Source organism: Meriones unguiculatus, chromosome 14 (assembly GCF_030254825.1).
Source record: "Meriones unguiculatus strain TT.TT164.6M chromosome 14, Bangor_MerUng_6.1, whole genome shotgun sequence".
NCBI lineage: Eukaryota > Metazoa > Chordata > Mammalia > Rodentia > Muridae > Meriones > Meriones unguiculatus.
The window spans coordinates 10,465,460-10,490,199 of record NC_083361.1 but is presented as its reverse complement, the minus strand read 5'-3'; the positions used below and the strand labels follow the sequence as shown (position 1 = coordinate 10,490,199).

The window sequence follows — 24,740 nt, the reverse complement described above, 5'->3', positions numbered from 1 at the left end:
GGGACCATGATAACTGCTATATTCCTCAAGGCAGTGCTACAAACCCCACCACCTATGTCCTGGCCACCTGTCCCCAGTCTCCTACCACGACACTGCCTGGCTGCCTGGATGATCCTTAGCCTGGCCTCTCAGATAGTTCTCTCCTCCCCTGCCTCCATCAACATCCATGTTGCCAAGGCAGCACCACTCTGCAGGGATTGTCTGGGCAAGACATAGTGCACATTCAATACTCCTTTCCTCCACGGCTAGTGTCTTGGTACTTATTAGCCAACAGTGACATAGCTCCGGGTCAGCCCATGGAGGAATTCCTCAGGAGAGACCATAGATGCGCAGCTAGACTTCCAAGTCAGGGAGTTACTGTCTCTGCACCTGCGCCTGTGCCTGTATTAATTAACCATTCCTTTAACACTGTCTGTGTCCATTATAATAGCCAAGCCTGTCCTCCAAAGCAAGCTCATTGAAGCTAGTGAGCTGGTTGGTGATTTGGGGGGCAAGAGCTAGAATTTTGACTTAAAGCAGAATCAATTTAGGAATGGTAAGGACAAAATTATGAAAGTATCACTCACTCATTCATTCCCATAATGCGATAAGAGAGAGCCCCAGGCTAGTACTAAGGGGAGTGAGTGAATCATAACTTACAGAAAATGGCCTCGAATCGAATGTGAGGAAAAAGGAGGAGACAAAACAGAAACACAAAGACACTCATGCAGGGGAAAGAAAACTTCTTCGTCATACCTCATCCCCAGATGACAGAAAATATGAACATGTTCCAAAGAAGGAGGAAATGGAAGGCCTGCCCACTTAGCAAAGCCACACACCTTGGGCAGTCAGCGAGAGTATGTACCAAGAGAGTGCTATGACTCTGAGTGCTGAGGCAACTGGAGCACTGAAGAGGAAAAAAAAAAAAAGGACCTAGATGAACACAGTCACAAAGATGGAGCAGTAGGCTGATGAGTGAGCAGTTTTTAATTGCCGCTTCTTTAAATACAGCACACGTGATGACATGGATAAGGTTAAATTTCAGCTTATACAAGCTGCAAAGAAGGAGCTATTTAACAGTCCTGGCATGTTGGCAGAGTGTGACAGATTTAAACTAGGTAAGCGAATGGATTGTTTTCGAGGACTAATTAAACGATGGAGCTGTTGATATTACCAATCACTGTCAGCTGTCTCGGAGCAGCCCTTTGATGCCTCCTGTGAGGCCCAGCTCCATCCATCTGCATGCTGCAGTGTAGAGCTGTGCATACACCTTGCAAACCCTCCTTCCCCCATTCAGGCTCACACCTGGGCTTTGCGGCTCATGGGCTGTGAGAGCCTGGTTATGTTGTCTGGTATCTATACCTCAGTTGGTCTTATGTACAATGGATCTTGCTCTTTCCTCCTCCCAAAAGTGGAGTTAAGTTTGCAAAGTTACAGAAAGTTTTTAGCAAATGCTGTCACTATTTCCTCTTCCACCCTGGCCCCACTGGATATGATTTGTCTGCACAGCTGGTTAAATGCATGCTGGTAACAGCTCACGCTTTCATCAACCTCACTGCTTTCTGAAATAGTATAAAGACCCAAAGTGAGCAAAGAAGGCCTCAGCATGCTGCAGAGATCACATCAAATCTTGTGGGATGTGCTCCTGAATATGCCCAGACTTGTAGAAGCTACCTGGAGTGCGGGCATCAGGAGGGGAAAGGATCCTTGCTCCTTCCTTCCTACCCACTTACTCCTCTGTGGATGGGTAGGAACATAGCTAAATTTGTCATTTAGCATCATTGTGGTCTTATACCCTGCAGAAACAACTAAAGGGGAAAGGATTCCTTTTGGCTCACAATTTTAGTCTCTGTTTGCTTTGACCTATGTGTTTGTGGGGAGCATGGTGGTTAGAAGTTGGGTTTTTTGTCTTGTTTTGTTTTGTTTTTGTAGCAGGCAGGAAGCAAAAGAAAATGAAGTAATATGTAACCCGAAGGACTTCCTCAACCAAGCCCTAGCCCTTACCTTTCATCAGTCCTAATAATGCTATTATATTATGAAGCCATAGACAATGAATATAAGAACATCTGTTAGATTCATCCACTGGTTCCAATTATTTCTTGAAAATCTCTCAAAGACATACCCAGAGAATGGTCTTCTCTCCTGGGGTTCAACCCTCAAAAAGGCTCCCTTTTGGTGCCTGGAGGCACACATCAGGAAAGAGTTCCTTACACTTGTGAGTGAGACAGCATTTTATTTTCTACTTTGGCTTTCAGGCAAAGGCGATGTCTCTCTCACCTTGGGGTTCTGCCTAGTTGATTTTTTCTGTGTTTTCCAGGCCAAATCTGGAAATTTCCATACAGCCTCAATATACAACAAGCAGGAAAGGGTGGCTGCCAAGAAAGAACCTTACCTAGCACCCCATCCAGACTCTGTCCTTCCTGGATTAGGGTCTCTCAAAGGTCCAGGTCAAGCCAATGCTCAAAAAATGGTTTGTCCTCTACAAAAGAGTTTCCTCAGGTGTTAGCTGGTGCCTAAGAGAAATCACCTTCCATTTCCCTGTGCTCAGTACAGTGCAATTAATAAATAACCCAGTGGCTGTGCCATTCCGGGATAGGAGCTCACAGTGTCTGTCCCTCCAGTCACCTGGTGGAGAATTTGTCACTGTCAGATTTGCTGCTCTTTGCCTGGCTCTGCATCTCCCAATAACTCGTGCCCACACCTATCAACAGGCCCCTATGGAAAATGGGTTCACTGACTAAGCTCCCAGGCACAGCCCCACCTCCTGTTTCAGAGTGAAAACACTACTGGTGATGTACAGAGGAGTGTCCTGGTCTCCACCTCAAAGGCAGAACCTATGTTCCTAGACTCCCAAGGACTGCAGGTCCAAACATGTGACCAATATTGTGGGTGCAGGAATGCTAATCTGCAAACAGAGAGCACTGCATAAAGAAGTCAAAGAAAAATCCACAGCCACAAAGAAAAAATTACAACAGCTGGGGTTCTCAGAGGTGTGTCCTATAAAGGTGACACCCAAATTGACTAAACTGATGAAGGCAAATGAAATGAGCTGAAGGAAGGTCTGGACAACCATATCGAAGACAGAATAAACAGCATGTGTGAAGGCCCCGAGGCAAGAATGAGGTTGTCAGAATCTAAATGTAGAGAGACTGAGTGACCAGAGCCCAGGGGACAGGTGTCAAAGGTTGAAATACGAAAAACCTAGGAACTGCAGGAAGATTCCAGTTTTTATGTAAATGTAGGTAATGGAAAAACATGATATAAAGTATACAAAACTCTTTGGGCCACACAGATAGGTTGTGAGAAACAGGATCAGACACAGGCCATGTACTGCAGTGTGGGCAATGGTTGTGAGGTTGGCAGGCATGAAAATGGGGAGGTCACTCAAGAAACTGGTGTTGTGGCACAGGAGTATCTAGGACTCAAGATTATCCTGTTTTACCTAAGAACACCCTATCTCAAATATTCAAGGTCTAGGGCTGTACATCAGTAGGAGAGTACTTGCCTCATGTGCCCAAAGTCCTGGGTTCAAACCCCAACATCACACACATATACACACACATACAAAGTGCTAGAGAAAATGATTGACTCTAGACTCAAGAAATTACAGCTGTGAGGCATTATGACACAGAAGTATCTGGGGTTCAAGATTAGTCTGGTAATAAAGAAAACCTGTTGGGGGCTACAGAGAGTGAGGGAAAGAAAGATGTTGAGCTGTTGTTAGGGGACAGCCAGCAGCAGAGCTGAGTGAGTCAGGCAGTTCACCCGGGACCCACCTACATGGATGTGGTTTCCATGATACAATTTGCTTGGGCCTCTCCAGTGGAGTCCAAAAGACAGGTCTCTCTAGTAAAATATTTTCCACATAGGTAAGGCAGCAATGGCTGATTGGAAGACAGCAGTGGGCAGTTTTTCTCTGCTTTCAGGAAACAACGATCACTACATCCCCTTCGTTCTATTTATAGGGAGGAAAAGCCAATTTGCACCTGGAAGCACTGCACCAGTTTCTACGCTTTGCTAGAATTCGGAATAGCCTTTGTGGGCAGGAACTCGTGTCAGCAGTGACAATATTTACAGAATATGCTCTGACATTATAAAGGAAATAGAGAGTGGAGAGGTGGCTATGAAGGCTGTGTGGAAATTGACCCCTACTGCAGCTCCCCCTTGGCTTTCAGGCTCTGAGCATGAAGTAGCACTCCTAGCCCAGATAGCCTGCTGGATCCGGGGCCTTGAGCAAGTGGGAGGGAAGACATTCTGAGTCAGGTCCATGGTGTGGTCATTTTCCTGAAATGTGGCTTGGTTACAAAATGTCCTTAATGAGCTAAAGGCTCAGTCCCCACTGCCATGTTCAGAAGTGAGGCTTTGGAGAAGTGATTGAACCATGAGGGCTCTGGCCTCATCAGATCTGTAATTAGATAGAGGATTGGAAAGGGATGAAAACTGTGAAAGCTGAGACCTTGGGGGATATATCTTGTCCTCCTCTCTTTCCCATCCCTTTCTCTCTCCTCCTATCCTCTCCTTTCCTCTTCTCTATCTCCCTCTTCCTCTCTCTCTCCTTCCCTCTTTCTTATCCTTTTTTCTTTTCCTTCCTCTCCTTACCTCCCTCTCTTTTCTCCCTCCTTCTCTACCTCTCTTCTCCCTCCCTCCCACAATGAAGAAAGAGTTTTGCTCTCCCTTTCCACATGAAATTCCTGCCCTCTTACAGGCCTGCGGAGCCAGCTGACCCTGGACTGAAGCTTCTGAAGCTGTGACAAATCCTTCTTTCCTTAAGTTAGTCTAAACAAGTATTTGTAACAGTGGCAAAAGTCCTACTAACAAAAGCATAGGAGAGGAAACTGACACTGACGGTCCCTGGGGTGCTGGACTAGTGCATGCTGCAGCCTCCCTCGAGTCAAGGCAGTTCTGGACTTGCTCTGGAGACCCCAAGTTGGAGTCAGCAGGTATGAGAGCTACCACTGTCTCTTTGCAAAGTGGTAAGCTCCCCACCACTGGGAGCCACACGTTATGCAGCAGCTTGCTGCTTTTCTCCTCTGAACAGCTCCATGGTGGGCAGGTCCCATGCTGGGACTGGGTGGAATAAGCACAGAGGCAGAGAAATTTAAATCTACCCATTGTTTTTGGAGAAAAAAAAAATGAAAGTAAGTCAGAGCTAGTGTGAGGCAGGCTGTGGAGAAAGGCAGGGGATTCTGCAGAGGAGCGAGTAAGGGATTTAAGACCCATGTTCTGAAAGGGGGAGTCCTGGGAGTATCTGAAGGAAAGGCACCCCGCAGAGAGAGAGCCTAGGTACTATGCAGGTCCTGAGATGTAACTGGTCTCCAGAGTCCTGCATGCTGGGACATCTGGGTGATACCTGGGGCTCAGAACCAATAGTTAGTCAAGATTCTTAGGGCTGGCTAGGGGCTTACTGTGGTATTTCCTGGGAGAGAAGGGAACACCTTCCTCCCCAAGTCCAGAGAAAGAGTTAAGGCTTCAAATGACCCTGGAATGAATTTCCCTAAGTGAGATTGTTCTTGTGGCCATCTAGGATGGTGTAGGAAAAGCCATGGGGCTGGGGCAGAAGGTAGGATGAGGTTTAGCAAAGCCAAGCCTTACACAGGTGTGATTCAGCCTGCTACCTCCAGTGCTTCCTGGTGTGGAAGGGGGTTGGGGAATTTGTCTTCCATTTGTCTCACCTCTCCTGACCTTCACTACCAGTTCCCAGGTGGGAATGCTGGGTTTTTATTTTACAAACTGTGTCAATTCCTGAAACAGACACCAACACAGAAAAGGTAACCCATCTATAATGGTTCTCAATGACAGTCAACCTGACAGGATTTTAAGACCCCTGGGAGACTGGGTGTGTCTTCGAGGGTGTTTGCAAAGATGATTGACATGTGAGACAGCAACTAGGGTAAGAAGACCTGTCACAAATGTGGGGAGCACACTCCTACAGGTCAGGGCGTTCCTGGAACACAGTTAGATGAAGAAAATCCAGATTCCAGGTTCAAGCTCTTTTCTTCCAAGGACAGTTGTTCTCTCTGCTTTCTGGCTGCCAAGAAGTGATTGGCTAGCTCTTCTTCTGCATGCCCTTTCTTCCTCTGCGATGCTCCACCACCCCACAGACCAGAAGAGGCAAAGCAGCCAGCCAACTGTGCCTCTAAAACTGTGAGCCAAAATAAACCTTCCCTCTCTCAAATTTACCTTCTCAGGTGTTCCACAGCTAGGAAAGAGCCAGGGCAAAGGCCTGAACATACTGTTGGAAACCAAGGCCAGCCTGACCAGGATAGAAGGAGTCAGGTCCAAATCCTAACAAGATCTCATTCAGGATGAATAAGTACAAAGGACTGAGCCATAGCCTGGCACTTTGTGAGGACAAAATTCAGCTCACTGTGGATCTGCTGCAGCCCCACTCTGGCTGGGTGCTAGCTTCTCTTCCTCCAAGAATGAGGTATAAGATGTGGACTCCTCAAAATCCATCGTGACCCTGGCAAGGAATCTGTTGCCTCTGGCAACCTATGCTCATTGTTTCTGTAGACTGTGATGACATTGGCCTGCACTGAGTCTGAGGCCCTTCCTATAGGGCAAGATAGGGCAGAGATTTAAAAAACCCAACTCTGGTTACATCCCTACTTATAAGCCACAAGATGGAGGAGGTGGTGGCTCTGCATCCAAGAGCCTGCAGTCATTCAAGGCTTAGTACTAATTTTATGTTACTGTGTAATAAATTGCCACAAACAGCCTGCATTTTCCAAGACTGATATTGTGAAGTTGGTGAACTGCATGGGAACTTGAGCCTTCCCACCCCATTCAGCGTGTGGTCAGAAGTCAGCTCCCTGGATGTACATGGCTGACATTCATGTTTTCTTGTGAGTGGTTAGCTGGGACCACTTTTAGCTTCCAGCCACCTCTTTTCTCCTACACATGACCCCATTATCAGATGACAGTAACAATGTTTTATCTCTCCCAGTCCAGAAAGACTGACCCATGCTTTGGAGCTCTTTGACAGTTCTGCCTTATACTCTAGACCCATATTTAAAGGACTTGTAGTCAAGCTAAAAACTAATCTTCATTTTGTAAACTTGGCTCATCAAAATATATTAGTTATAGATCCATCTACCTATCATCTATCTATCTATCTATCTGTCTGTCTGTCTGTCTGTCTGTCTGTCTATCTATCTACCTATCTATTGTTTGGTCAGTTGATAAGTCAGTACTGGAGATTACAACCAGGACCTAGCTTATGCTGGGCAAATCCTCTGTTTCTGCATCTTGTCCTGCTCTGATTAGCAATCTTAACCTCAGGGTTAGGTCATGCAACATAAAAATCAAGATAGAAACCTCATTGTATTCACATACTTACAGCTTCTGACACACACACAAAGGCTGACTCACACAAACTGTTCAGCAGGGGCAAGAACACCAGGGGACACCTTAGAATTCATCAACCACAGGCACCTGAGTGGGACTACAGCTAACTCAGCCGTGCCTTAGCTCAGTGCCCTTTGCTAGCTCATACCAGCCAGGCAGTCACTGATACAGATGAAACATCCTCCAGCGGCCCTGTTGGTGACAGAAATCAGGACAAAAGGCCTTCATGATGTAGACTTGGTGACCTTGGCTAACTGGCTTCTCTCTGAATATCTAGGAAGGAAGGTCTCTGACATGTATCTGTGTCCATATTATACATGTGCATCCATGTGTGTGCATATGAGTATGTATGAAATGTGCAGCATGTTTGATTATGTATGCATGTATTTATCCTATATGCATTCATACGTTTGTTTATGTGCATGTGTGAGCATGCATATGGAAGAATACAGCCCAGACTCAGAAGGTTTGGCTGAGCTGAGCTCAGCCATTGGACAGGTCTCTTCCAGGAGTATAGTCAATTGCCTCTCTTCTCTCAACCTACAATATAAAGACTGGATCAGATGGTCTTTAAGAATGCATGCATTGGTAAGGCTGTACCATCTGACATGGAGAGCTTCCAGATTTTTCCTTAGCTCTTGCCTGATTTCACAATTTGTTTATACACTTTATACATAACATGAGTCAGTGTTTTCCAGAGAGACAGAACCAATTAGAATTGTGTGTGTATACATATCTCATAAGAAATTGGCTCATCCCATCATGGATCCTGAGTCCAGATCTGGAAAGCTGATGGTATATGCTTTAATCTAATACAATACCAAAGGCAGGAAAGACAGGCCTCTTAGAGACAGCAGAGACAGGCAGAAAGAAACAACCTTCTCACTCAACCTGTTGTTCTGCAGATACCTTCAAAAGATTATGTAAGGCCCATCCTCCCTGGGAGACTAATGTTCTTAAGTCTGCTGATTCAAGTGTCCATCTTACCCAGATGTGTGCTTCTATCATGAGACCACCCAAGGTAATATGTGTGGGTCCTCTGTGGCTCAATCAAGTCCATACATAAAATGAAAGTGAAAGTGAGGAAAGCACTCAGTCACATTCAGGGAACCTATGACTGACAGGAAGGCAATCACTGGTATAAAGAATGCCACTACACCCTTCCCAACACCCTCCCAGCCCTTTCCTGTTTCTCTTGAATCACAGCTCTGGAGCCTTCTGAGCTAAAACAATGTTCTCCAGTTGAGGCAACTGGACATGATCTCACACCGTAATATATTGTAGCTTTTAACTGTTGGGCCAGACTTTCTGATTCAGCACATTTTAATCCATTTTATTTACTAAGATCAGGGAGATGTCATCTGTAATAATCCCACCTGACCTCCCAAAGTCAGGCTGATAAAAATATTAATGTCAGCTTCTTGCAGCCTGGCGGAGAGCAACGCCCAGCTTGACAAGCAAACAAATGGCCCAGAGCTGTCTGTGGGATGCTGATGAACCTGTATTAATGAATAGTCTCATCAGTGAAAGCTGCCCTCCGGGCAGAGCTGCCACAGGCTGGAGACTTCAGAGTCAACTGCCTTCCTTGCCAGGTCCGTGTCCATGGACAGGGCCACCTCAGTAGGTTTCTGCAGATGCTTCACCCTTCCCAATGCTGTGCTAGCAAGGATGCTGAGGGACTTTGCTCTCTTTATTCTCACTGTCACAGTATCTGCCCCTTGCTCTCTACCTGTCAAATATTTCCACCTTTGACATCCAAGGCACAAGGCCTTCTGTGAAGGCTGAGCAATTCTAAATAGGAATAAAGAATAATTTCCAGGGCTCACAGTCTTATGACCTGGACCTTATTTTTCTTAAGTGTTTGCTTGGTCATTTGTTTGCTTCTGCATCTTCTTGCTAGCTGGTTACAGCATCAGATTGTGAGACTCACAATGTAAGCACTTTGAAATCTTTGTCCTGCCTCATATCACTGATAAACAAGTGTTGTTTTTGTCTGATCTCTGTAGGGTCTGAGTTTCTTTCTTTCTTTCTTTCTTTCTTTCTTTCTTTCTTTCTTTTTCTTTTAATAGTATGTGTGTGTGTGTGTAGGTTCAGTGCCTGAAGAGGCTAAGCCATTAGACCTCCTATAATTGGAATTACACTTGGTTGTGATCTACCTGATGGAGGTGTTGGGACCTGAACTCAGATCCTCTGCAAGAGCAGTATGCATTCTTAACCAATAACTCATCTCTCTATCCCCAACTCTGAGTTCCTTATTTCCAATTTATCTGGAGTTATGCTAGGGGCAGACAAGTGTTACTATCCTAACATCACAGATGTGTGCCACTTGACCACAGCTGTACTGGGTAGTCTACTTAGTAGCCTCAGGAGTCTTATTCCTGTGCTCACAATATTATTAGTACTCCTCCAGCTTCACTCCACTGCCCTTATAAGGTCACTCAGATCTGGCACCTTCCATCTTGAAGAGGAGACAGCCAAACTCATGTCAGTGAAAACACATCCAGGCTGCTGCCTTTTACTCCCCAAGTGCAAGAAATGTGTTCTGCCCACAGAAGAGCCATCTGAGTCAGCCAGTGGCTCACTGCAGTGTCCCTAATGTCAAGCTGGCCATGGTAAGTGTTATGACCTAGTGAATGTACCACATGCGACATAGAATCCTCCCTACAAAGAAGCAGTCCAAGCAGACCACATCCAAGTGGACCATCCTGCAGCCAAGCTTGCTGGTCACAGCCATTGGCTTAGGGCCATATATAACCAAGTAATAACAAATCCAGCATTAAATACAGGCCTTAGAATAGCAGCGACATGGCCAGGGGCTGCTGCACACTCAATTGCTAAAATGCAATGCCTCACTGGCTTGGCTGCCCTGCATTGGCAAGTATGTTTGGAATTTTTGTTGTATGTTTGTTTAGCAAAATTAGCAATCAAAATGAAACACTCATCACCCTGACCTGACAGAAACTTGAGCTAGAAGAAACCAGCCAAGGTCAAGCCAGTCCTGTCTGGACTTTCCCAGACTGGAGTGTAGGGGAGAACAAGGCAGACCTTTTAAAGAAAAAAATAAGTTAAAATATAATTACTCATTTTCTCTTTCTCTTTCCTCCCTCTAGTCCTTCCAATGAATCCTCTTGAATTCATGACCTCTTTTGTTTTTAAATATATAGTGTGTGTTGGGGGTGGGGATTATTTCTCCTGATTTCAGCATTTCTTAGCTGTCTGTAGTTCTTTGTTCAGAAGTGAGGCCCCATGAGACTCCCCCAGTTTCGTGTTAGTATGTCTGTTGATGACATGCTTGCTCAGGTCTTATTTAGGAAGCCCTATTTTTGAGATATGAAAGTTGTAGCTTCCTTGTCATTTCATGAAGACAATCATACAGCAGATATCCTCTGTTCTCAGCTCTGATAATATTTCCTCATCTTCCAAGATGTTCCCTAAGCCTTTGGTGCAAGGATTGTGTTATAGAAGGATCCAATGGGACTAGGAACCCCACGTTCAACTTATTCTCTGCATTTTTGGAAGTTGTGGCTTTCTTTAATAGTCTGATGCAAAGAGAAGCTTCTTTGATGGGAGGAAAGCACTGCAATTATCTGTATGCATAAGAATAAATATTTAGAATGCATTTAGGAATCATGCTGGCCTAATAAAGTGATGGTTGTAGGTTTTTCTCTAATAACCATAACCTCACTAGTTCCAGGAGGTTGCCTAGGTTTCTAGTATCATGCATGATTTCCCTCCTGATGAGCAGGAGCAAGCCCTTTTATTAACAACTGTGAGGCATCCTATTTGATGCAGGGTTGTATTCCACAGAAAGGCACAGTCTCTACTCAGCCTAGCATCTTAGAGTCAATGAGAACAGAGGGGCAGACAGAAATAAGAGGACAATGTGGCAAGAAGGAAAAAGGAAAGGAAGAGGGGGGGGAATCCTAAAGAGGTTGATGTCCAGTCAGAAAGTGACTCAAAGGCCCTGCTCATCTTCCTTGAAACCTGAAGATCAGAATGATGCTCCCAAGTGAAGCTCAAGTGGACCTAGACTGTATTTTTCACCTACTCCTGCAGGGTCACTCATTGTTCTCTATCAGCTAGGGCAGAAGGGAGATCCTGTGGCCTTATCTACAACTCAAGCCAGTTATGCCTGCCCCCTGTGTGCCTGGCATGCCACTATACATGACCAGGATTATGCACACCTGCCCCAGCTCCAGCAACATTCTCAACATCTACTGGTGTGTTTCTCTTTACCTGATGTTCCTTCCTTAGTAGCAGCCTCACTTCTACATGGATGTGTGCCTTTCCCTGAGGAGACAGGGAAACTCTTCCCCAAACTGGGAAGAGAGCAAAGCCAGCCCCTGGAGGTGGCTTAAGAAGATTGGACCTTGGAAATCCCTGCCCAGTTTCTTCTCCTAATGGTGCTCTGAAGATCTCTAGGCGTGAAAGAACCACACATCCCTATGTGAACTGTAGAACCATGGTGGCATGTGGGGCCCAAAGACTTTTAGTGATTCTGCTTAGTAAGTGGGAAACAAAGAATACTGGCTGTGGGTTGACTGAATTTAAAGCTGCCTTTGTCATCAGCAGAATGGCAGAGATAGAGCTTTGATTTCAGTTAACATTGAAGAAAACTTGCAAATTTAATACTTGTTTTCATGCTTGTATTTGTGAACTATCAATTCATCTGCTACCTATCCAACCATTCATCTTTTGTGGTTAGCTTTAGTCCAGTAAGAAGATGGTCACCTAACCGGTCTCCTCATATTTTCTTTCTCCTCTTCAGCCTGTCCTTTAAATAGCAGTCTACAAGATGCACTCTACTGACTCTTCTCCCTTGATAAAGTCTTAGGAAGTTCACAGGTTCTCAACCATCTGCTCTACCTAACTTTCCAGTAAACCTCCAGCCCCTCCTCATTCACACCACACAGTAGGTACTGTATTCACTCCCACATTATTTACTGAGTTCCTTCCTGTATTTCTTCTATACACACCATCACTTCACTTAGCCCCTATACTTTGGGAAGTTGCCATGGACATCCACCTTGCACTGATCAATTCACTGAGACCCAGTGAAGTTTATCTAAGTCCAAATCTGTTCCTACTCCATCCTTCTACATCAGGAAATGGTACCCAGATACTCAGCTGGTCAAGACACTAAGGCAGGGTCCATTCTTCCTATTTCCCCTCAATGCTGAACTTCCTGTCTCTGAGCTATATCCCAGCCCCAACTGTTCCTGATCACCTTTTCATGACCCACAACAGCAAGGCCTATAGATGCTACTTTTAAAATGGTTCAAAGTCATCCACTTATTCCCTTCCACTGACACTTTGAAAGTCCAAGTCATCATCACCTCTCATTGGAACCACCCCAGTGGCTTTCTTGCCTGCATGTCTGCTCCACTTATGCCCTTTATGCATTTTTCTTCAACTATCTTCCGTCCCCTTCCTTTCTTTTTTGTTCCCTCTCTTCCTTTCCTATGTCCTCTCTATTTACATACTTTCTTTTTTTCCTTCCTTTCTTTTTCATCTTCTCTGTGATAGCTAGTTTTATGTCAATTTGACACAAACTGAAGTCATCTGAGGAGAAGGAACCTCAGTTGAGAAAATTGCTTCCATAATATAAGACTGTAGGCAAACCTGTAGGGCATTTTCTTAATTAGTGATGAGAGAGGGCCCAGCCTGTTGTGGCATTGCTGCTCTGGGTGCTGTAAGAGCACAGGCTGAACAAAGCATTAGGAGCAAGGCAGTAAACAGCACTTATCCATGCTCATCTATATCATCTCCTGCCTTCAGGTTCTTGCCCTTAATGCCTTTGATGATGAGAGGGATATGGAAGTGTGAGTGAAATAAACTTTTTCCTCTCCAGGTTGCTTTGGTCTTGGTGTTTCATCACAGTGCAATAGAATCCTTAACTAAGATACCTTCACTCCTACTCACCCATCCGTCCGTCTTTTCTTTCTTCCTCCCTCCAGCTCCATCTTCCTATCCTCTTTTCTCTGTTTCTTCTTTATTTCCTCCTCCTTTCTTCCTCCAGCCCTTCTTTCTTTTTTTTCCCTCTCTTATTCCTCTCTGGACCTCTTACTACTTCCATCATCTATTCTTTCTTGCCTTCTGTTTTAAGTGAAGGGCTTACTAGTTTTTTAGTATAATGAAGTCTGAAAATCAGGAAATAACTACTAATGAATAGATGGGTTTTGCTCATACTTCTCTAACAGAGAGCCACAATAAGCCATACAGGGACACATAGGGAAGCACCAGGGTCATTGGGCCATCAGAAAGAAGGGAACCAGGGACAAACTGATCAAAAGCCTTTATGGTGGCTCCTGTAGGAAAAGGCAGATACACAGTGTTTGCTTCCTAGGATCAGCTCATTTAAAGACTTTCCTCAGGCCCTGGGGTACAGGGATATTTCTGGTTGACTTGTTCCTGTCTTGGACTAATTACAGCAATCTGGAATTGTTAATGATTAGAAATATAAGAGTAATGTACTATAAATCTAGATGGCCACCTTCCTTGAAAAATCATGTGACCCAGCAGCCCCCAGCTCTGCCATTCTTTGTGATAACCCAGCTCTCACAGGCTCTGCTGTTCTAATGCCTTGGAGTCTGCTCTGTCTATTGTCCCTTTTGTTTGCACATCTCTACATCTAAGCTTGGGGACCATTAGCATATAGCAATATGGAAAGGTCTGTCATTCTTCCCTTTGGAAAGACACTAACCAGTTTCCTGGTCCTTGTATCTGCCCCTCATTATCAAATTGATTCACTCCTCCTAGCTCAGTTGGTTACTCTGTTCTATAGCAGCTCGGGGCCGCATTTTCTTCTAGGGCTAAAAGAGAGACATTTTATTTTTCTAAAACTTCTCGTCACCTTGTTCAATATTTGATGTCTGGGAGGTAATGTTAAAATAATTTAATTATTTGACAAGAGAAATGTGTTCACCTGGTTGAAAATTCAAAGATGATGAGGCAAACCTGTAAATGTTATAAAATCATAAAAAGTGTTTTATCAGAGTACTTTTTTTCGCTACAGTGACAAAATGCCTAAGAAAATCAACTTAAAGGTGAAAGGTTTAGTTTAGCTCATGGTAGCAGTCAGTGGGGGCCAGTCTCCATCACTGTGGTAGGAGTGTATTAGGGAAGCCACTCACCTGGGGGAGACAATAAGCAAAAAGAAGAGTCCCAGGAATTCCTAGTGACCCACTTCCTCACACCAGACCCTGCCCCCTAACAGAATCTTTAGCTACCAACTCACCAATGGGTTAATCTGTTGATGAAGTTAACACCCTCCCAGTCCTGTTACCTCTCAACAAAGCCCTGAGCCTTTGAGGGACACTTCTTATGCAAATCAAAACAGATATTCCAAGAATTTTCTTCCTCCCATCCATTGAAGTCCTAATTCCTGCCCCAGAAAATACATTTTTAAGTTCATGTAGATACAAAAGCAATACAATGCCATTCCTCCATCTTGTACTCAATACAACATGTTCCATCTTTTCCATATTTATTTAAAATACAAGTTCTAGACTTCTCCATGTGGCCTTAAAAACTGTTGTCTAACAGTTTTCTCTACGACTGAAGCATTCCATCCTGCAGAAAGTTCCTTAGCCAGGAAGGTACTGTAATGCCAGGTTCACGGGACCCTCAGAGACCACCAGGAGACAACTTGATGCAATAGCAAGAGAGCTTTATTACTAGAGCGATCCAAGTCTCTCTGACATAGCAGTAGAGAAGTGGGACCCTGAGCTCTGAGTGAACAGGATTTTTAAAGGGAAAGTCTGTGAGCAGACTTTCCATGGCAGCAAGCAGGGGGGCACAAGCCTTGGCGTTACAGAATTGGGTGAAGTTTAGCAGGGCGGGATGACCTTTTCTGAGGCACACAATCACAATGGCTAAGGCATATAATCACAATGGCTATTTTTCTAAACCATCTCTGAAACATAGGGGAGAATTTTCCCACCCAATTCTCAACTGATTCCCATTGATTATTGCCAGGGAGTTTGTCTCTATTTTCTATGAAGCATTTATTCTGTTATTTTTCCTGGAAGCTGTTGCTAGGAGAGTTAACTTTGTTTTCTGCTAGGTGTACATTCTGTAATATTTCCTGGTACCTGAATTCAGTTCCCAGTCAAGATCTTTATTTCAAAATGGAGTTATATTCAGGCTAACTTAAACTCTTCAGTGCATTACTCAAAACATCTTCAGGAAGTACCTGAAACTGAAGAGATTCACGAGGATCCCCTATGCCAGAGTAAGCAATGACAGTTGCAAAGAAGATTTTTTAAGACAAGACAAGCTGCAAAGCAGACTCTCAGAAGATCAAAAGCTACAAAGAAGACTCAGAAACCACACCAGCTGCCTACAAGAGGCAGAACCAAGGTAGCTGCTTCGAAGAGGTTTATACCAGAGTCACTCGGAAAAGACACTGTCTAACCTGTTGTGCTGCCTGCAGGCTGTGCAGTGTACCAGTTTCTCAGCTTTGTGAGCTGTTTGTTACTCAGGCAGAGGTGGGCTTTGGTGATGCAGCTGTCTGTGAGCCATTTCTGCTGCCCTAAGTAACCCCTCACCCCCATTTCTGTAAGTAAACCCCATAAAACTCATTGCTTCATCAAATTGGAATTCGATGGTATCCATACTTGGATATCTGACCTGGGCTCCCCATCTGGGGTGATTAGGGGTGTGTGTGTGTGTGTGTGTGTGTGTGTGTGTGTGTGTGTGTGTTGTGTCTTCCCAGGAAAATTCTTGTGATGCAACATCATGAAGATTCTCACTTTCTCCCTGTACACTACCATTCCTTCTGCAGGGCTTTACACGTTTTGTTCAACCCGGCCCTACTGCCAGCCTTTTAAGTTGTTTCTAGGTCACTATTACAGATGCAGCTACAGTAATGACAAATCTGTCCTCCCACCGATGCGAAGCCCTGCTGAAGGACCCCAGTCTGTACACATTCCCTGCCCTTAAGCAGCAGATGAGCCCATCTCCTCCATTGATCATCCTATTCTCTCAAAGAGCACCATTCGATGCCCAGGAAACCACCTCTGAGCAGTATGGTGACCTACTGCTTGTGTGCTCTCCAGTGACTCTTGCAGCCTAAAGAAAGAAAAATTGCTTAATCCATATCTCTCCCTGTGGCGAGGTTATAAAATGTGGGTCTGCGAGAACATGGCAAATTAGATGATGGTTTTTATGTTAGTATTCCTTTGAATTATTAGTGGTATTAATATAGTACAATATGCACATAATTAGCAAGTCTTCTGAATTTATTATATACACTTATTCTTATTCCTTTTAATTACCCAGCAGTCTAGTTGGAGGTAACACGGTGATTCAAATGATGGCTAAATGTGTCAGATGATGACAAAACATACTAACCTGGGAGAGTGGGGAGAAACAAAGTCTAGAAATGCCCTAAGATTTCTTCATCCCATTAAAGGCATAGCGCCTCAGCCATGTATTATTCATGTTAGAAGCATGACACAAACAGAACATGATTTATTGAGTATTTTAATACAGCTTCTTAATGCTGTGCAATAAAGTGTATTTTAATATTTAATATAATCTGAATTTCGAACTTCTTTTCAGGAAATTTTGTGGTTTAAAACTAAATTAAATACCACAGGTGACAAATGAGACTCTGAGCATCTTTGGAGGTTGGGGAGCTTCTTCAGAAAGACTAGATTTTAGAAGCTGTTTTGCACATTGTTGAGACTGTTACTTTGTAGGGTTCATATGGCTCTTATTTTCAGAAGTGAGGTGATTAAAGACCAAACATTCTTTTTTATTATTATTATTATTCCGAGTTTATCATTCACTGAGGGGCATCTGATAAGTGACTTAATCTTTCATCTTCTTCTTCATCATCATCATCATTAACTTACTTTACATACTAATCACAGCTTTCCCTACCTCCTCTTTTCTTTGTCCCTCCCTCTCAACCCCCCTCCCTAGCCCATCCACTCCTCCTCCCACTCTCAGAAGAAGGGAGGCCTCCCATGGTTATTAAGCAGCCTTGGTATATCAAGTTGCAGTAAAACTAGGTGCATCTTCTCCATAAAGCCTAAGTGAGGCAGCCCAGTTAGGGGAAAGGGATCCAAAGGCAAGCAATGTAGTCAGAGAAAATCCCTGCCCCAGCTTTAGAAGTCCCACAGAAAGACCCAGATGTACAACTGTTACAAGGTCATGACCCTGGTTTCTAGATAAATCTTGTGACCACCACAGTGAACAGATGGCATGTTTATCAAATGTCCTTTGTATCTCAGTAACAATATACCCATTTTCTTATGACGAAGTTAGATGTCTCCCGCTGGACACACTCTCCTCAAGGGATGAGCAAGACCCAAGCCAGGCCAATGGCTGGTCTCCTGGCCAACTAACCTGCTGTGGTTTGCTACATTGTAATCTTCAAAATTCCCAGTAGATTAAATAATAGCTTATTTCTTTCTCATGTCCATCCCACATTAAAAGGGCAGGAGGTGCTTTACTCTTTGAAGAACATCAGTCCAGGTTATCACAAGTTACCTTTCAGAACACACTCCCATTATGCAAAGGCAGTGTAAACGAAGCTCTGCCAGGTCTTGCTGCAATTTGTTTGCTCCAGATTTTTACTTGTCATTTCTTCTTTAAATTCATTGGCTATAGCCCCAACAAGCCAAAGTAGTGAAGAAGCGCAGTCCATCATAGTCATCAAAGGGAGCAGAAGCTAATCAATGGACCTGGCTAGTGCCTGACTGCCACACTTCCCTCTGTAATTGAGTTGTAAGCAGATGAGATATTCCAAAGAATTCCTCCCTGGGATCCATTGATCCCATGGAGATTCCTGGTCCAGTCTCCAAAGTATCTCCTGCTGTTTAAACTCATTGGTATTACCTCTCCTTCTGAAGCTCATGATCTTTCATGTCCTTCCAATGGTAGGCCTCTGTACCCACGTAAGGCAGTCATATTATGCTTTTCACCACAAAAGAATACCAAGGCATCCTAATAGACAGTTATCAACCCACTCCTTAAGGTCTTATGTCCAGAGTTGTACCAGAGCAAAAAGAATGATGGGATTCACCTCCAGGCAGCTGTTAATAACTTCTCAAAGCACCCACAATCCACCTCCCCCAATTTACAGGGTACATAGGGTTTTCTTGCAGACACAGGAGGTGTGATGGATACTCTTGGTTGCCCACTTGGCACAGCTGAGAAGAGAGAACCTCAACTGAAGAATTGCCCTCATCAGACTAGTCTGTGGGCAGCTTTGTGGGTCATTTTCTAGGTTGCTAACTGATGTAAGAAAAGTACTGAAGATAGCCTGGTGGCAAGCCAATAAACCATATTCTTCCACTATCTCTTTTGCAGTTCCTGACTCCAGGTTTCTGTCTTGAGTTCCTGCCTGACTTCCTATCTTCCCTCAAAGATGGACTTTGATCTGAAAGTATGAGAAGAAATAAATCCTTTCCTCCCCAAGTTTGTTTTGGTCAATGTTTTTATCACAGCAGCATAAAACAAGGGATCAGAATTAATACGTAAATTATTATCATTGAGACAAATAGGACCTCAGAGATTATCCCTCCTGATCACTGTCCAGAAGAGGAGAAGGAAATGCTTGTTCAGGGTCACATGATTGTTTAGAAGCTGAACCTTTGACTCATCAGAGGGTGAACCGAAGAGGAGAACAGGAAACCAAAGTCCTACATCATGCACTCCTGCCTATGTGTCAGCCCCTGAACAATTGAGTGGATCCTCCTTTGCCAGTTCTTTCCCTGTGAAGGAGCCACAGAAGGTGGAGGAACTTCAGTCCTCAGCTAAATCTCCCAAGGACCAGGTACTTTAAGTCACAATACCAAGAGTTGAAAACAGAAACTAAATATGGGAGGCCAACCACCCAGCAGTTAAAGCTACATTTAAGTCAAAGTTTACATCTTGGCACTAAAGAGCAAGAATGACCTTCTCCATGAGGACTGACACTTGTATGTCAACTCAAGACGTATTTCAAATTGAAAATAAGAACCACACATACATAAATTTCTAAACATCAATCAACAAAAGTAATGTATTAGTCCCAAATATGAACAAATAATGAAAAACATTGATTTTTTTTTCCTGCATCCTCTGAGATAAATCATCTCCTAGAAAATTAATCACTGTATTAGCACAAATTCCATTTTCCCCAGGTGGCTATATCCTGCATGTACCATAACATCTTTTGCATTCACCCCAAACTGACAAATTTTGTGCAGCTTTATTTTTATTATTTGAATCAAGAAGCCACCAAATATATATATTTAATTGAGAACTAAAAAAGTTGTAACACTAATCATTATCACCTAATTTCAGGAAAAATACTCCAAATACATGAATTACAGATAATAGAGTAAGATAGTTTGGTCAAGATAATTAAGACCGTGAATACTTTAAGGTTATTGTTGTTGCTGTCATTGTTGCTGTTTTAAAAGTATTCCTAAGGCTCTGTATGATAATGCATGCCTATAATCCCAGTATATGAAAGGCTGAAGCAGTGGAAGTTTGAGGCCAACCTGGGCTACATACTGAGTTCCTGACCAACCTGAGCTAGAGTGAGATTCTGTCTCAAAAAAGAAAAATGAGAAGAACACGAGGAGGAGAAAGAGAAGGGGGAAGAGAAAGAAAAAAAGAAAGGAGAAAAGGAAGAGGAAATAAAGGAAGGAGAGAAGGAAGGAAGGGAGGAAGGAAAGAAGAAAGAAAGGGAGGGAAACCCAACAGAATGGGAAAAAATATTAGTAAAGCGTGTATACGATAAGAAACTTGCATTCAAAATATACAAAGAACAGCTCAAAAGTAAAGGACAATCTAATTTAAAAGTAGATAAGAGTTTTGAATAACAACTACCTCTCTGAAATATTTAAATAAACACAATAAATGCCTGACTAGATCAACATCTTTAGACACCAGGGAAATAGAAACCAAAGCTACAGTGAGACTCTACCTCACATCCAGAAGGAAGATTGTGTTTTTAAACAGGCAAGAGCAAATGTTGGTCACTGTGAAGTAAGCAGACTTTCCCCACTGCCAATGGGGATGAGAGACCACTTTAAGGCTGCTTAGTAGTCCTTCAAAACTTTAAACTACATCTAACTCTAGCAAAACAAAACCCCAAAATGGTTGCTATGACTCAGCAGTTCCTTCCACTCCTAGATACACAACCAGCAGAATTAACAGCATGTGTCCACATGAGGACTTATACATGAAATTCACAGCAGGATTGATAACAATAACCCAAAGTGGGAGTAATTCATACATTTAACCTTGTGAATGGTGGATAACTGTCCTTCAGCTCTACAGCAGACTCAGAGATGAAGGAAAAAAAAAAAAGTCTGCACATACTATGCTGTGGCTCAGCCTTGAAAAGTCTGAATGAAAGAAGGCAGACACAAAACATTGCCTGTCATGTGGCTCAGTTCATGTGACATGTCCAGAATAGAAAAGTCAAGAGACATGGAAAGGAGACCGCTGGTTACCTCCGGCTAATGGGAAGGGCTCAAATACATAGAAGTGACATTGATTGCAGGATGTGACATTGATTAAGGGCTCTGAGATCAATGCAAATGTTCATTCAACCTTGTGATTAGACTGAAATAGTTAGTTCTATAGTCCTCAAAATAGGTGTCCTGAGTAGGGTAGCCAAATAGAAGGCAGATGCCCAGAATATAATCCAAATAAGAAAGTATGTATGAACTTTAAATGCCTGTGTACATCTTGGGTACCAGAGAGGTACTGTGGCCTGCATATGTCTGCAATTCTCTGTATCTCCTACTTGAAGCTATAGGTACAAACATTTCCTACCTAATAGTACAGATCCTTTGGATATGTCAGAACTCAGCAAGTTGTATTTTTTAAAGCCCTGATCACTCTAAAAGCAACTAGTAAAATATGAGAGGGCTGTGTGTGTTCGTGTGCATGTGTTCCACATATTTGCATACAAGGGGATGTGTACAGGGGAGTGCTTGGGGTTGGGAGGAATCCAGAGCTCTGATCTATATATCCTAATTTTAAAATGATGGAACCCTTAGCCTTCCTTCCAAATCATTTCTTCCATGCAAACTCAGCTTTTAGGAGGCTGCTTGTCAGTGCTCAACCACTATGCACATTGTACGCACTCAGAACAAGGAGTCTAAGTCTCCATCTACCCTTCTATAGCCTAGAAATGTGGAGTTATATGACATCTGGGATCCTCCCAAGGAAATGCCAGTCTACAAATCTAGCCTGCTGGAAGTAGCAACCATGTGCCTGGAATCTTTACACCAAAGTTCCCTTTGCCAAAGTGCAGCCCACCCTCTGCCCAGTCCAGACAAGCTCATGAGAGAGATCCTCTGCAGGGCTCTGAAGGACGACTCACCTCTGGGCAGCATCTGTCCACATTTAATACCCGATCACCATCCTCAGATTGCCTTTCAGCACTCGTTACCACACTCAGCTGTGCAGGCCAAGGTGATGGAATCTAAGACTGGAACAAAGAACAATCACTTTTTGTTTTCAAATACTACTGTGCTTATATGCTTTGGGGAAATGGCATTTTCACTTTTTACCAAAGCCTGCATTAGAGGCAAAAAAAAAAAGGATAAAGGAGTTAAAAATAGATTAAACCTGCTCTAGGTAAACAAGGGTGGCTCTGTGTGGGTTTTGCTGATTTAGTTTGGTGCCTGATGGGAATTTACCTGCTCATCTCCAGCACTCAAGCCCCAAATCCACCTGTGATAGGCATGTGTCACACTATAAGTGACACCACGCCTTTAGAAATGACAGGCTAATTTGGAACACCAGATGACTATCCAGATTTAAAAGGCTGGGAGGGGGCTTTTTGGAATGATTAGGTCACTGAAGATTTCACCAAGAACTATGTAAACAAGTCTGGAGAGATGGTTCAATGGTTAAGAGCACCAGCTGCACCTGAAAAGGTTTGGTTCCCAGCACCTAGACAGTGCTTCAAAGCCATCTTTAACTCCAGTCTCAAGGGATCCAAAGCTCTCTTCTGATCTCCGCTGGCACCAGTCATGCACATGGTACACATACGTGCTGCAGATAAGACACTTAAAATATATAAAAATAAATATTTTAAAAAGACAGATAGGACTCTTTCTCACATTTACTTACCAGGAAGCAGGCAAAAAAGAAAAAAAGGCAGGATGAAGAGGACAGAGGAGCACAAGCTAAAGGAGAAGAGATATTATGTTTGGGATCTGAAATATTCCCAAGGCCTTGTAAAAGGCTAGCTTGTGGCACCAGTGGAAGGCAGTGGAAATTTCAGGAAGTGGGGATTACTGAGAGGAAGTAGATCACTGGGGACATGCTCTTGATTGGTATATTAGAGCCCTGATCTCTCTCGCCCTCTCTCTCTCTCATCTCCTGAGCACTGTGAGATGAACAGCTTTGCTTTGCTGTACCCTTCAACCACGATGCTCAGCCCAGACCACAGACTGAAGCCCTTCAAACTGTGGTTTCAAATGAACTTTTTCTCTTCTAAACCGATTTCCCTTGGGTAACAGGTTACTCCCAGAGGAACACAGGGAAAGGAAGAGAGAGACCAACTGTGATACAATAAGAGATGCGATCATTTCAAGTTGTTATCAACTTGCTATGGGTTCCAGATAGTGTTTCTGAGAGCCATGACCATTTTTCTTGATAGGAATTCACTCATGTAACAATATTTTGTGGAGCGCTGTTCTAGAGGTGCTGATACACTAATCATTTGCGTTCTAATAAGGCAAAGCAAACAATAGACAGCGTTGGTGTCAGACACTAAGAAAACAGCTCAGTTAATGATGGTGTTTGGGGAGATGATACACAGGGACCAGTGATCAGCAAGGGTACACTGAGGAGTAGCAGCTCTGTGCATGCCTGGAGGTGGGGTAGGGGGTAAAGATGGCACAAAAGGAGCATTGCAAAGCCTCATGGAAGCCAACTGCCTTGGCAGATAAAGTAAGATAAAGTAAGGTCAGGGTGATGTGCCAAAGGACGAGTTGTCCCGTCATGTACCTTGTACATGCAACCTTGTACATAATGACACTGAGTTTGTTTTGCGTTGACTGTGAACAACATAAAAAAATGTCTGTGATCAGACACATGGTCGACCTCTCCTGACACAAAAACATTGGTCCTGGTGTGACTTGTACAATGAGGCTCTGAGCCAGTGTTTGCTTCTGAGTGGCTGCTATGGAGGAGGGAACAGATACTGAGCATGGGCCTCCATGCACCTCACTTCTGGCACCAGGCATGTCTACCCCTGTGGAGGAATGGAGTCTGATAGGAAGTATGTGCTACCAAAGGTGATATCTGTATCTGTACTGCCTAGGTGACTGCTTCCAAAGGGACATCAGGGAGCCAACTGGTTACCAAGGCAAGGCCTCAGGGGGTGGGGAAAGAGGTCCACACCTGTTGGGAACACTGTGAATCAGCTTCTACTCTTTACCTCAGGGACCCATATACCTAATAAAACCCTTTCAGTGCTTTGTTATACCCCTTCCCGTGCCCGCCAAAACACACACAATCTGTACCTCTTCCAAGTCAAGCTTAAGGGCTCATCAAAACCAAAACACTCTTGTCTAATGCATAGTACAGAGCAACTGCCTTTGAGATAGATAGAATACCAGGTGTTCCTAGGAAGCTGCTAGAGAACCCAAAGACTAGTAGACTCAGCCATTTTATTTACTTCTAAATAGGAGAGAGCCTGGTCCCCAAGGGTAGGTGTATGATAAGCCTTTTCCCATTCCAAGGTATCATGCATTCCTGGAGAAAACACAGACATGGACACAGAGACCTAGGGTGTCCTTGTGTTTCATCTAGCTTTGTGACCTCACACAAACCACTCTCTAAGCTTCATTTTCATAGACTGTAAATTAAACCCAGGAAGCCCCACTGGACTGAATATGAGGATTTGACTTAACAGATATAACAGCATAAAATGCAAGGTCTGATCCCAACAAGAGTGGTTTTATTTTTTTTAAGTGTTTTATGAGTTTTCATGGGAGATAAACAGAAATGACTATGCAAACTTGACAAGATATCAGTAGCTAAAGGAAATGCTTCCACTCAGCGTGGTAAAGCAATGAGTTCGTTGTGTTTCTTCACAGACACATGGGGGAGGGGTTACTTACACTCACATAAGTGAGTCTCATGGAAACCATGTCACCAAATGATGACTCATAAAAGCTATCTCCCCAGAGTCCCCATCCCAGTCAACCTTCACTACTTACATATTTAGGCACCACCAAGACTATGTACATCAGGAAGGACTGGGAGGAAAGGATCCTTAAATGAGGGTCCGAGGACACTCTCCTTCTACAAAGAAGAGTATTCTGTGCATTTGCTCAGCTGCTCTGATTTTCACATTTATTTTATTTTATTTTATTTTATTTTATTTTATTTTATTTGTTTGTTTGTGTGTGTGTATGTTCACATGCTACGGTGCACATATG

The 24,740-nt window shown here is 43.6% G+C and overlaps 1 long non-coding RNA gene across 1 annotated transcript in view; it reads right to left on the bottom strand.

The window, feature by feature from the left end:
- The window catches only part of LOC132647012 (uncharacterized), a 109,716-nt gene extending 87,942 nt beyond the window's left edge, over positions 1–21,774 (bottom strand). The window contains exon 1 of the long non-coding RNA XR_009585304.1: positions 21,665–21,774. This is a non-coding gene — a long non-coding RNA (uncharacterized LOC132647012). The remainder of the gene's footprint in view (positions 1–21,664) is intronic.
- Between the last annotated feature and the right edge of the window lie 2,966 nt (positions 21,775–24,740).